General features: G+C 35.2%; 1 non-coding gene across 1 annotated transcript; it reads right to left on the reverse strand.

Annotated features, from left to right (window-relative positions):
- Nucleotides 1–8,513: 8,513 nt before the first annotated feature.
- Nucleotides 8,514–8,620, reverse strand: LOC121229962 (small nucleolar RNA R71). Its single transcript, XR_005927913.1, has one exon. It is a non-coding gene; the product is annotated as a small nucleolar RNA R71 (small nucleolar RNA).
- Nucleotides 8,621–10,005: the final 1,385 nt, after the last annotated feature.

The raw sequence follows: 10,005 nt of genomic DNA on the forward strand, positions 1-10,005 counted from the left end.
TTATAATCCGAAAACCACAAAAGACTTATTGGTGCATGAACCTACTTTAAGATTTATTCACCGATTCTTGGCATTTAGTTTTTCAGGATGAAACAATTCATCCTCTATTTTAACGAGAACTGAATTGTTTTTCTTGTGGTGTATGCATTCCGGTTATAAATTTAATTTAGGATATTGGTTTGCACGAAATTTTAATGCTGTTTTGCGTTGTAATTGTCCTCTAATACTTGGGTCGTATATTACGAACTTAACCTCTATACTTTTTCCCTCTGAAATCGATTTCTCGTCCTTGACATGTGCGTATCATATGGATAGTCTAGATAAATATTGTTTGGATTCTATGGGTTTGCTTGCCGGCACCCCTACTGCGTGTTATTTTGTTCCTCCAGGTACACGGACTACTCGTGGGAATATGGTTTTTTGCCAACGCCCACATTTTGCTACTCGAGAACAAGAGGAAAAACCTCTGACTGTAGAAGCCCGTTTAAGCCGAATCGAAGCTCGATTTGGAACAATGGAAACCCAAGTTTCCACAATTCTCGACATCCTGCAGAATTGTTACTCCCAACATCAACCACGTCATTAACTATATGGGGAGTGTTCTTTAACTTTTTATTTTTTTATTTGGGCTGCTGACTTTTATTTCATATAATATATGCTTGAGGACAAGCATTAATTAAGCAGGGGGGATGGATGGTAAATATGCATGATTTTTGCTGCATGTCTCTCTTTTGCATGTGTTCAATCTTACGTTAAATTCATTCAATAGTTTTTTTAAACATTGAACCTTTAATCTCATACTTAGTTAATTGGAACAATTGGGAAAATTTTGAATTAAAATGTTCATATATATAGATTAGTCGATATTTGTGTTTTAAAGTTGATATATATAGCTAAATTTTTTGTATAAATTGATTGTTTGGAAAATATATTCGCTTGTGCATGAATAAATAAGTAAATTAATAAAGGTTCAAGTTATGAGTGAAGTTTCAAAAATGTGACCGGATTGAGTAACCGGGGTAAGTTGCTTGGGTTGTCATCTTATCTTGCGTAAAAAGGTTCGAGTGACAAGTCGATAACTTATAAACATTCCGCTAACTGAGCCTTTACAAAAATAAATATATAAATAAAATTTTAAGACTATTTAGGGTGCTTGGGTTGTCATCCTAGTTCGCGTAAAAAGGTTTGACCAGGTCAATAATTTTATTTTTCTAATGCGTAGTTAATTAATAAATGCCTTGCAAATTATTGGATTCAAACTCAATTTAATGAAATTATTTAGTTCACATATTTCAACCTTATGACACTTGTTGATCAAACTTTATATCTTGAGCATTTATTTATTTTTGCCTAAGTTGTTTACATTGATTTTGTATGCGGAAAGAGGCTCGATTTTTAATAAATTGTAGAACAAATTTAATGTTTGAAAGAACAAACATGCTTGAGGGCAAGCATGAGCTAAGTAGGGGGAGTTGATAAACATATTAATTTACATGATTCTTGTGTTTAATTTGGTTTATTTTTGAATTAATCCCTTCTTAATTGGTGTTTTTATGATTTAATTTTGTCAGGGATGCAATTGGTCAAAAACGAGCAAAAAGAGGTCAAATTGAAAGTCATATCATTGAATCGGGGTCAAATCAAAAAGATGGAGAAAGCCAAGGATTTATTATATATTTTGACTTTGTAAAAAGCTAAAAATAGAAAGATTTTATTTTGTTTTATTTTATTTTATTTTATTTTATTAATTTAGGTTAAGCTATTTTTAGTAAACCCCATGTATATGAATAGGGGCTTTTAGTTCTTAGAAAATCATCCATTAATTTGTATTCCTACTTCTACTTGGAATAGAATTACTCTCTCTCTTGTATTTCCTTTTTCAATTTGGAATTGGAATATCATTTTTTTTCTCTTCAATTTGACGTTTTATTTTGTAGCATTGTCTCCAATTTTTGTTTCTTTTCCATAATTGGGCCAATTGCTCTACAAGTCCATTCCATTCATTTCTTCACCATAATCCCCAAATTTCTCTCCAAGCTCACAAAGCATGAACAATTTCATGCTTAACTAAATTCTTTCTTAGCTTTAGGCCGGTGTTCTTTCCGGTCTAGAATTGTGAGATTCGTACTCACACCTAAAATCCTTCCAATCTGTATTCACCTTTTTCCTAAGTATCGGGATAGTCCAATCATCCCTTAAAGTTGAATTTGATTTCAAGTCAAAGTGCACGTTGGGTTGGAGTCGTGTTTGCTTACAGTTGGAGATTCGAGTCGGCCGTGCTGTATTTGAATTTTTGAGAAAAAATCGAGGAAGAGGTGATCGGGTTTAAAAGACCCACGTGCTTGAGGTCGTTAATTCGAGTTGGGTTCTTCAGAACGGAAGGCTGGAGGAATCTTGAATCGGGAACACGTGTATCTCGGTTAGATAATCGGTAAAGGTTGGTTTGCAGGTCGTACCATAACCAGCTACTGGAGGAAGAGTTAGTGGTTAGGACGTTCTTAACTGCTATAACCATCTTATTGATTGGAGGAGAAGATTAATTTTCGAGGATCGATTCTTAACACGGAATTGACCGAGTCTAAGGCTAAGGCTTATTTTATCTGTTGCAAAATTTTGAATTCATTTTCAAATTTATTTAATTAATTGTTTATGCTGTTTCAGTTATCTACTTTCTAAACATTTCAAAAATCCCGATTTACTTTTATTTCTAATTTTTGCAGGTACGATTGGAGTCGTGGGCACGACTATTGCTATGACCTTCAACAAGACAGACAATCTGATCATAAGCTATACACAGAAGTCGATTATCGCATCCAATCCTTGTGGACTCGACCCTACTACCACTCTACTACTAATTAGAGTTATTTTGTAGGAATTATATTTGGTGGTTCGACGCCCATCAAATAGTCAGCAAGAGTTTGGATCTGGAGACCATAAAGATGAATTACAAATAATAGATGATGCCTTCAATCCAATTGACTTAGTTGTGCGTAGTAGTAGATGTTGAAGTAGAATTGACCACTAACATTGAGCTTAAACCAAGTCTGAATGAAAGTGTCGATGAGTCGAGACACTTTCCGGCCATACTAGAGGGGATGTCATCTAAAGTATTTGAGGAGTTCATATCATTCTCATTTGATGATAACGACAAAGATCGGGTTAACAGATCCTCATACGACATTGAGGTAAAAATGCTCGAGGTAATAATACCTCAAAACAGGCTCAAATTTAACGTCAAATGGCTCATAATGTGAATGTCATGTCAATAAAAATAAGGTGATATTGATAGAACCTATTGAAGCTACTGGTTTGAATACATCGAAAGTGGAACAAACATTGAATCAAAGTGTCAAGAACCAGCTGAAGTTTTTTTCGGTGGTGATACAAATCGTCTCGATTTTGAAAAAAGGCTTATCATTTGAATTTCTTCTTATTTTAAATTTTAATTTGATTGCTTTTAATTTGTTTATTTAAAATTCATATTTAGATGATTTTACGTATTTTACACAGTGGTGGTTGAGCTTATGAAGGGGAAAAATAACGAATCGATAAGTTGAAATTATGTGTATGGGAAAGGCCGAAATATATGGTGATGTCGTAATGAGGAAATGTGCTTTGTCACGACGAGCATCCCCCACATCTTAATGTGACCATCCAATGTCGTGACGAGTTGGCCCAATGAGGTGCAAATAAATGCTGATGTCATGACAAGAATTATCACATCGTCACAATGAGGATCGCATATCACAATGTCGGGAAGGATCATGTCGCAATAAGTCGTGACGTAACGGCTTTGGAACTTGAACGAGCAGGAGACGTGGACAAGTTGAACCCCCACGTTAAGACGAGACCAAAAAAAATAAAATGACCTTGTCACGACGAGCCTTAGTCAAAACACCCAAAATAACTTTCTCTTTCTTTTCCACTATTTTCCATTCTTCAAAGCCTCGAGCAGTCATTGCTATTCAAATTTTCTTGTTTCTAAACATCAATTTTTCTTAGGTTCTTGAGGAATTATTTAGAATTTAGTTTTATAAATTAAAAGCCTCTTCCAAAGTGCAGCAAACCAACTTCTCCAATGAGTGATAACAGTGGCCGATAGGGAAGCACCACAACCTAGTCGTGGCGACAATAACGGATACTTGGTGATATTATTTCTCTTTCTAATTTTCATTGGTATAGTTGTGAAAAAATTTGAGAATTAGATTAGAGAATCAAATTTAAATTGATTATAGTGTGATTATTGGTTGTAGGATCATAATTTGAAAATTAGTCATGGGTCCTCATAAACGAACAACGTCTTAGAGAACTGAAGAGTGTAATACTCCTAGCAATCCAAGGGGACGATTTGTCTCCAATAATGTTGTTAAAAGATTTGGCAATTTTTTGGATAAACCACTAATCCCCGAATGTGGATTTGATTTTTCCATGCAATTATTTCATGACCTGGTCATAATTAGAGTCGACTGTCTAAAGTGGTCAACTTTTTTTTGGCAACCCCCTAAACCCATTGTTATCTCGAAAGTTTAGAAATTTTACGTAAATTTCCTGAAGCAGAAGACTGAAGTGTCTTTGTGAAAGGCATTTTCGTAGATGCCTATCTAGCCGCAATCGAAACAATTCATAGGACACCTCATTATGACTCAGATTTTATGAAAATTTACAAGATGATGAGATGGACTATGAAGCAATTATAAATTTTCTAACTAGAGCTATAACACCTAAAAGTATATAGGGTTAAAATTAATAATTAACCAAGAAAAGAGCCTTAGTCTTAATTGGTTAAGAGCTTAGTATACTCCCTAGAAATCTAAGGTTCAATCCACACTCTTCCCATTTTCTTTTGTTCTTTTTTTCAATAACCAAGAAAAAATTCAAACTAGGATATATATTAGTTTTGGTAGAAAAAGAACAAGAGTGGGCTGTAGCCCAAATGGTTAAGCATTTACTTCCCCTTACTTCTGAAGTTTGAACCATGCCAAACACCTTCCTATTTCCATTTTTCTTTTCTAATTTCGATAAGATGAGATAAATACCCAAACAACTCCTCAAATTCAGAAAAACCTAGGTATTTATTCTCTTCTCCAAATCAAAATAGAACTCTAGTTTTCTTTTTCCAATTGAACTAGAATTACACTTTCTTTTCCCCATTTCATCCCCATTTTCTTTTTTATCTTCTCATTTGCAAATATTCTTCCTTCATTGCTAAAAACGTTATTTTAATCTCAAATATGAAATCGATCTCTATTTAATCATTCTTCTTATTGGTTTAGCATAATACCATCAAATCTCATTTGTAATGTTGCCAAGAATAGATAAGAACATTCCAATCTGAATGTTTAAAACTCAAAAATCCCGTAAAATTTCTATTCACAATAATTTTAAGATTGATTAAGCCATCTTTTATGAATATTGCTGATATTTTTCGAAAATCTTGATAAATCTTGAAATTCAGTATTGATTCATGTGTAAATATCATGTGAAAGACTTGATTTAAGTATTCTAGAATAGATTTGAACGATAGGGATGTCACTCGATCTCTCGATAACAGGTGTGTGTTTCTTTACATGCAGATCAGGGCAAATCGAGCATTGAAATAGGGCTATACGGGCATGTAGGCCACCTGTGTGGACCACATGACCCCTATACACAACCATGTCCACCCTGAAACCCTAGGTGTTCAAATCGCACATGGCCTAGAGCTCTTTACACAACTTGCCATATGGTCATATCTCCCTTTTAGGTTAAATTTTGAATACCACACGGCCACAGTCTGTCACATGGTCTAGCCACACGGCTATGTACCCCCTCCACACGGTCTAACGATTCTCCCATGGTCCGGTCACACGACCATGTGTCTTTTATAACTCAAATTTTACAACTTTGACCCAAAATTTTATGATTTATTCAGATTAGTCCCTGATTGATACCTGAACTATTTTATTATCTAATTTTATTTAATTAAGTCCCTGATAGTATGAGTCCATGATTTAATTGACTGAATTAATATTAAAAATGTATATATATTTGCATGAATTGTGATTAATTATGTTTATTGTATCGGTACTTGTGAGTGTTCTCATAACATGGCTTATGTCACTACTAAATAGGAACCTTGAGAAGCATATGTTTTAGCTTTTGTACCGATTAGTTTAAAACATAATAAATGTTGACATATTTGATCTGTTATAAGTATGTTATTCATTTTCATTTTAATCTAATATATGCATGACATATTTTGTTGCATAGGATGGGACGTTTTGAAAGGAGGAAGATCTATTAGATACGTAATCTTCAATTTTGGATGTTTATCCACATATTATCTAGAAACTATTATCTGCAATTATGTTGTGTATTCACAACCTTCCGGCAGCTTATTAACCTGCAACACTGGTGGTTTGTCCACCTATTATCTGGCAGCTTTTATATGTAATCATGTTGTGTATTTGATAAACCGTAATTTATACATATTTTTACCCCATGTTTAACGCATTTTATGGATGATTTCCATTAGAATTGGTGAATTCGATGCTCCTAATGCTTTAATTTCATGTTTTATACTTAGGAGAGCATAAGAGAGTGAAAGGAAAGAGAAACGGGCCAAAAACGGAGAAAATGAGCCAAAGTACGAATCAACATGGCCTAGACCTCCTCACACAGGCAGACCATACGGCCGTGTCAATTTGGCAAGCTTGAGCAGAGCTAAAGTAATCGTACACGGGTGTGTCCCTGCCGAGCCCAAGTTGAGTCCAATTCGAAAAAGGCTAATTTTGAGGGCTCTTAAGCATTCCGAAGCCTATAAATACAACCCTAGTGGAGGAAGAAAAGGGGGCACACAGGGAGGAAGGAAGGAATTACTCGAAGGAAGCCGATTGATCCATCTCAGAAGCCGATTGATCCATCTCAGAAGCCGATTAGGCCCTAATTCGGGATATTACAGAAGATCTCCCTTCAATTTCCCTTCAAGCGTTTTGGGTTTTCTTTATGTTTTGTATTCTTTATTATTCTGAGATATTTTCTTATTTAGTTATGAATTAAAACCCCTAAATACCTAAGGGGAATAAAACTTAAGACGAATCTTGTTATTATTTTCTGAATTGTATGATAAATATTTAACTTGTTCTTAATTATGTGTTCTTAATTCTTGTTTTGATATCCCAGGATACTAATTCAAGATAAGCTCTTATTCAGAGGAGGAATAGACCCTGTCTAAGAGTACTTTTGTCATAATTAAGCGGAGTTGATTGTGCGCCTAGAGATAGGGTGATAATATTTTGCCGGATTAGGGTGAAACCTAATAAGGGGATCCATAGATCGAGTTAATGCAACCTTAGGGTGTTAATTAGAAAAAGGTCTCAATTATTCAATCTAGGGATTAGACGTTATTAGTCTTGAATAGGGATAATAGCATAACTTAGGGATCTCTACGGAACAAGTTGAATGTATAAATCATCCGATCCGGAGCCATAATAACAAGTAAAGTCTAAGTGGATTTTTTCTTTAGGTATTGTCTTAATTCAATTGATTTTCCCAAAAGCAATTCCCCAATTCTATTCTCTATGATTTCTTAGTTCAGATAATTAGTTAGTTAAAACAAAACCTATTTATTCTTAGGCTAGATAACAAAAAGACAGTCATTACTAGTACTTTTAGTTCCTTTGGGTTCGACATTCCGGTCTTGCTAAAACTATACTGCTGTTCGATAGGTACACTTGCCTATATCGCGATAATAGTTAGTTTCAAGAACGATTAATTATAAATATTTAAAACCTATCACGAAATCAAGCGATCAAGTTTTTGGCGCCGTTGCCGGGGAACTAAGATATTAGGAACGCTCAATTTTTATTACTTTAGCCATTTATTTTTCTTGCAATTTAATTTAATTTTTTTATTATTATATATTAATTTACTTTTTCTTTCTCTTGGCAGGCTTTTATAATTTATGACTAAAAGAAACCCGTCAGGACCACTACTTTTTGACGAAGAAATCGATTGCACAATTCGTAAAAACCGAAGAGAAATAAGGCGAAGCTTAAGATACATAGAGAACGAGCAAGAGGATGATACTCAACCCCCAACCGAATAGATGGCTGAAAACCAAGACAATCAGCTACCTCCTGTAATTGCAGTTAATCAAAATCCTGCTCCACGCACTATGTATGATTATGCTAAACCTTCTTTAACAGGAACTGAATCAAGCATAGTTAGACCTGCTATAGCTGCAAATACTTTTGAACTGAAACCTAACACAATTCAAATGATACAACAGTTTGTTCAGTTTGATGGTTTGCAGGATGAAGATCCTAACGCTCACTTAGCAACCTTTTAAACTATACGGTACATTTAAAATCAATGACGTTTCTGATGATTCCATACGTCTTCGATTGTTTCCCTTTTCGTTGAGGAAAAAAACTAAGCAGTGGTTGAAATCGTTACCACGATGGTCAATCACTACTTAGGAACAAATGACTGAAAATTTTCTATTAAAATATTTCCCGTCATCTAAAACGGCCAAATTACGTAATGGTATCTCTTCGTTTGTGCAGATGGACTTAGAAACTCTTTACGATGCATGGGAGAGATACAAGGACTTATTGAGAAGGTGCCCTCACCATGGGTTACCGCTTTGGCTACAGGTTCAAACGTTCCACAATGGCTTGAATCTTTCGACTCGGCAAATGGTTGACGTAGCTGCTAGCGGAACCATCAACAATAAAACACCTGAAGATGCTTATGAGTTTATAGAGGAGATGTCACTAAATAACTATCAGTCGCAAGTCATGAGGACTAAGCCAACTAAAATAGCAGGCGTTTATAAAGTCGATTTGGTTACTATGCTGTCAAACAAGGTAGACCTTCTAAATGAAAAGATTGATGGTTTTCTTAGTTCTTCACAGGTTTACCCAGTAATGCAGTGCGAAGCGAGTGGAGGTGGAACAAGCCATTCAGAATACCAACTTTATGGCCACAACACGGATAACGAACAGTTAAATTGCATGGGTAATAATTCTCGATCTCAAAACAATCCATATAGTAACACTTATAATGCAGGTTGGAGGAACCACCCAAATTTCTCATGGGGAGGTCAAGGAAATCAGAGACCACCTTCAATCTACCAACAACAACCCTACCAACAAGAAAAGAAACCGAACCTTGAAGAGATACTATCTAAATTTATCTCAGTATCAGAAACCCATTTCCAGAACACCGAGACAGCACTTAAAAATCAAAAAGCATCGATCAGAGGGCTCGAAACTCAGATAGGTCAACTTTCTAAACTAATCTCCGAATGACCACAAGGTAGCTGGCCAGGTAATACTGAACCCAACCCAAGGGAACATCTCAATGCAATTAATATTCAAGATGACGAAGGAGCCGTTAAGCCTGAGCCAGAACCGAGGCAAGATACTATGGTAAGCAATGGTCAAAGTGAGGTAGGTCATAATAAAAACAAATCCGTGAATGTCGAATATAAACCTCGTGTGCCGTACCCCAACGCGACAAGGAAAGGCTGCTCAGATGAACAATTTGGTAAATTCCTTAAACTCTTAAAAAAATTACATATTAACTTACCGTTTTTTGAAACCCTATTGCAAATGCAAAATGCAATGAAATTTTTAAATGAGCTTTTAACAAATAAGTGGAAGTTGGATGAAGCGTCGCATGTGGAGCTAACCGCAGTTTGCTCAGCTATTCTCTAGAATAAACTACCCAACTAACTAAAAGATCCAAGGAGTTTTATGATTCCTTGCTTAATTGGTAGTTTAGATGTTAATAATGCATTAGCTGATTTAGGGGCTAGTATCAACGTCATGCCTTACAAAATGTTTAAGCAACTAGGTCTTGGGAAACCTAAGTAAACTAGGATGAGCATTCAATTGGCAGATAAAACTATAAGATTTCCTAGGGGTATTATTAAAGATGTACTAGTTAAAATAGATTAATCTATAGTTCCTGTTGACTTCGTTGTTCTAGACATAGAAGAGGATAGCAATACTCCTTTGA

Source organism: Gossypium hirsutum, chromosome A05, assembly GCF_007990345.1.
Source record: "Gossypium hirsutum isolate 1008001.06 chromosome A05, Gossypium_hirsutum_v2.1, whole genome shotgun sequence".
Taxonomy (NCBI): Eukaryota; Viridiplantae; Streptophyta; class Magnoliopsida; order Malvales; family Malvaceae; genus Gossypium; species Gossypium hirsutum.